The sequence below is a fragment of the Nilaparvata lugens genome, chromosome 12, assembly GCF_014356525.2.
Source record: "Nilaparvata lugens isolate BPH chromosome 12, ASM1435652v1, whole genome shotgun sequence".
Lineage (NCBI taxonomy): Eukaryota > Metazoa > Arthropoda > Insecta > Hemiptera > Delphacidae > Nilaparvata > Nilaparvata lugens.
This window is the reverse complement of record NC_052515.1, coordinates 11,339,628-11,344,362: the sequence shown is the minus strand read 5'-3', so window position 1 is coordinate 11,344,362 and position 4,735 is coordinate 11,339,628.

The window sequence follows — 4,735 nt, the reverse complement described above, 5'->3', positions numbered from 1 at the left end:
GAATCGTGGCCTGCCATTCAGAGTCAGTCATCTCTTCCCTGTGATCCATCACTATGTTGCCCCAGGATGCTTGCCTTGGAATATATGACAACTCCGCCTTCTATCAATTAAGGCATTGGGTTCGACTCTGTTCAAACCAACCTGCTTGAACCTCCTTTTGTCCGACTCTTGTTGTCCGGAGATTTGGAGTCTACAGCTGATATTGTTGGGACTGCTGTTGTCTTAGTCCCCAATAAGAGAGATCGCGACATAATTCGCTGACTTGGAGGATTCAATTGGGGAGGATCCCACTCTACCTCTCTCGTGAATGTGTGAATATTCACTCTGTTTTCACGCATAAATTCCATGCCTAATAGCAGCTTGTCCAAGTCCTTCCATTATTGACGCCGCTAGTGGAACTGTGTTGTTCTATGGTCACATTAGTAGTCACTTTCCTATTTAACGGGGTTGACCGTCCATCAGCTAATATCGCGCGGTGACGTGCTGGTTCTTTCCGTATCATCCCTATTTTCCGGATGACTTCATAGACCTTGTTGCACATATAATTAGCTTCAGCACCCGTATCTAGCAAGGCCTGACAATTTTTTACCACCAATTGTCACAGTAATGAACAGTCTGTTGTCCTTGATGACTCTTCAATCACAGGAATCCTGTGTGCCATTCGCATCACTGCTGTCTTGTTCGGAGTTTTATTCTCCTTCTGCACATCACAGACACATTTCAGTGCTCTCTTTCCGCTCCTTTTACATGGTGGGATATCGGGACAGTGAGATCTCAGTGCACCGGTCTCTTGTATTGCCCACACATGGGTTCAGACTCACTAAGAGATGGTCTGTACTAGTAGGGGTTATAACTGTCTCAACTTGAGCCTTGTAATCTTTTTCGTGTCCTCAATCATGTGAACTCTCGAATTCTGTCTATTCTGTTTCTCCTCTGCTTTTTTGTTCATACTCCCTCGCGAATTTTTCCAATTCGTTGATACTATGAACATCTGATTGCCGAATATACAATTTGTACCGTGGGAGGAGATTCTTATACACTCTTTGTAATTTATTCTCGTCTGTAAAACCTCCTCGACGCCTCATGAGTGTCAGTACATCTTCGAGAAATTCGTCAAACGATTCACCTTCCTTTTGCTTCCTTGCCTGAATTAGATTCTCGAGGTCCTCCTCATAGGTAAGTGGGTAGTAGCGTGATCTGAAATCTGTCACAAAATTGTCCCATGATTTCCACTGGTCACGATGATTACGCATCCATAGAGTAGCTTTACCAACCAGTAATTCAGGCAGCGCGACTAGTAGCTGGTTGCCAGTGAGCCCATAGGCTTGTTGTAGCTCGTCTAGCCTTTCCAGAAGCTGGGAGCATCTGATTGGCCGTCGAATGACAGTCTCCAGCTTCTTACCTTGTCACATACCGCCCCTGGGTCCATGAGGGGGTTTGTGTGAATATTGGTTCTAACCTCAGTATGGGTACCTGTCACCAAGTGTTTAGTTTCCCCACTGCTTCCGCTCATTATGCCGGGTCTTGGGCTGGGATAACGTACTGCCATCTTCTTATGTTGTTCTACTAACAACTTTCTCAACTCAGCAAGTGTTCCAGATGACACTATGCCCCAATCTTGTAGAAGATTGAATGCTTCTTCCTTTTTCAATTTATAGATCCAGGAAACTCTGGGGTCGGCTATCACCTCGGGGTTTACGTCCTCAACCGACTGATCCACTGTCAGCTCCTGGTGTTGAGCATCTGAATCAGACTCTCCTGTTCACTCATGATTCTTACTTCGTTGCCTCGTGCCCCACGTTGGGCGCCAATCTATCACGTACACCCTGAGTAGCTTCAGAGGTGGGTGATTGATACCCAGGTGTTGCTCCTGGATGACTTCGCTCAGTCGTAATGTGGGCGGGGAAAGGAGGCAAGTCGAAGTTCCTCTTCCTTCTTCTTTGTGCCTCAGCTGGCGTGAACAGCACCTCCTGGTGCTTCTGACGGCGTGAAGTTCGCTCTCTTCTCTGATGGCACCACTTTGATGTAATTTTGTATCGGCCTTACGGCCTCGGTTCCGCTCCAGTGAAGTAGGAAAAGGAAGGACAGACAGGATAGGGACGGCAGACAACGGTCCGCTGTGCCCTGGGGAGAAGGAAGAATAGGGACGGCAGACAATGGTCCGCTGTGCCCTGGGGGAAGGAAGAATAGGGACGGCAGACAACGGTCCGCTGTGCCCTGGGGAGAAGGAAGAATAGGGACGACAGACAACGGTCCGCTGTGCCCTGGGGAGAAGGAAGAATAGGGACGGCAGACAACGGTCCGCTGTGCCCTGGGGAGAAGGAAGAATAGGGACGGCAGACAACGGTCCGCTGTGCCCTGGGGAGAAGGAAGAATAGGGACGGCAGACAACGGTCCGCTGTGCCCTGGGGAAAGGGAGGACAGGGACGGCAGACAACGGTCCGCTGTGCCCTGGGGAGATGGGAGGACAGGGACGGCAGAAACGGTCCGCTGTGCCTGGGGAGATGGGAGGACAGGGACGGCAGACAACGGTCCGCTGTGCCCTAGGGAGATGGAGGTCAGGGACGGCAGACAACGGTCCGCTGTGCCCTGGGGAAATGGAGGACAGGGACGGCAGACAACGGTCTGCTGTGCCCTAGGGAGATGGGAGGTCAGGGACGGCAGACAACGGTCCGCTGTGCCCTAGGGGATGGAAGGTCAGGGACGGCAGACAATGGTCCGCTGTGCCTGGGGGAATGGAAGGTCAGGGACGGCAGACAACGGTCCGCTGTGCCTGGGGAAATGGGAGGACAGGGACGGCAGACAACGGTCCGCTGTGCCCTAGGGAGATGGGAGGTCAGGGACGGCAGACAACGGTCGCTGTGCTCTGGGGAAATGGGAGGACAGGGACGGCAGACAACGGTCCGCTGTGCCCTAGGGAGATGGGAGGACAGGGCGGCAGACAACGGTCCGCTGTGCCCTAGGGGATGGAAGGTCAGGGACGGCAGACAACGGTCCGCTGTGCCCTGGGGGAATGGAAGGTCAGGGACGGCAGACATGGCCGCTGTCCCTGGGGAAATGGGAGGACAGGGACGGCAGACAACGGTCCGCTGTGCCCTAGGGAGTTGGGAGGACAGGGACGGCAGACAACGGTCCGCTGTGCCCTAGGGAGAGGAGGACAGGGACGGCAGACAACGGTCCGCTGTGGCCTAGGTAGATGGGAGGACAGGACGGCAGACAACGGTCCGCTGTGGCCTAGGTAGATGGGAGGACAGGGACGGCAGACAACGGTCCGCTGTACCAGGGCAGGAGGTCGAGGACGTACGGCAGCCAACGGGCCGCTATACAAGGAGCAGGAAGGTTGTGAGCGGAATGCTGTGGTCTGGGGCTCGTCCGGCCTTTAAATACTCCCCCAAAGTGGAGGGGATGGAGTTGAGCCGCCGCCAGAGGCGGTGGAAATCGTCTTGATGCGCGGAAGATGGTGCGCCATCGGTACCTCCCTTATCTCCGCGGTCGGCTAGCATTGCTGATAGCCGAGCGTCTTTCAATAATATTATTTATTATTTTCTCGTCACAATTTTACTTTGTGACAACGTTCCTTTCTCTAATGACTTGATTGCTCTTATTCGAATGCGGATTAAAAACAAGATATCCCATTACTTTTGTTTTTCACGTATGTGCAGTCTAATTGTAATTGTATCTCCGCGGAAATCAATAAACGATCCGTTCTGGTCTGTCACCTTTACATTAATAGTTGAATTCGACGTGTATTCAAAGGTACATAAATAATTGGAGAGGGTACTTCGTTGTTTAAATAACCGCTAGGAACCTTTGGCAAAAATCCTTAGATTATATGTTTTTCTTTCCCGTTAAAGTAACTGCCACATGCTAAATTACACTCAACAAGAATACTGTCAATGCTTGCTATGTTAACCAAATGTTTGGAATAATACCATTTATTTGCTTGCAAAACAACATTATCAAAACCGAGTATCTTAGCAATCGAATCAGAACGTGTTAAATCAATAGGCTTATCAGAATAAATTTCAATCTTCATAGTATTTGCATTTGCACATATAATAAGTTTATTCTTCTTCCCATCAATATTCAATTTATTCTTTAAAGATTTTATAATATCTTCAAGTTCATATGCGCCGGTATCCAACATGATTAACTTATCGCCATATTTGAAGCTAGAATTTGTTCCTTTGTTTATGTTTGCAATACTATTGTAACTAGAAAAATTAATCAGTCCAATTTCCCATTCACAATTTTTGTCCAATTCTATAATTTCTTGTAAATGTTCATAGAGGTTACTTGACTTTGATCTTAAGGTAATAACGACCATCTTGTGTGTTCACCACAAACACTTAATTACAACTGATTTGCAAGAAACAATAATGTAAGATGGCCACAAAAATTGCTATTTAATTGCTGCATATGCTCCACATTATAAATATATTTACTCCATTTTCTTTTTCCAATATTTGTCCAATTCGTATGGCGGTTGTAAATTTCCAATTGGATCAAAATACCATACATTAGAGCCAACTTTCTTATATGCTACCCAATGTGTGCCATCCTTGCTTTCCCTTGCTAAATTCACAATGGCATTTTCGTTTTTTAGAATTTTTTGGGTAATGCATCTAGCATATATATTCCTCTTAGCTGAATCTGTAATAATTTTGACCAATCATCAAATCATAATTACTCAATCTCCTTCATATTCATGCCTTCTTCTTCTTCTTCTTCCTAC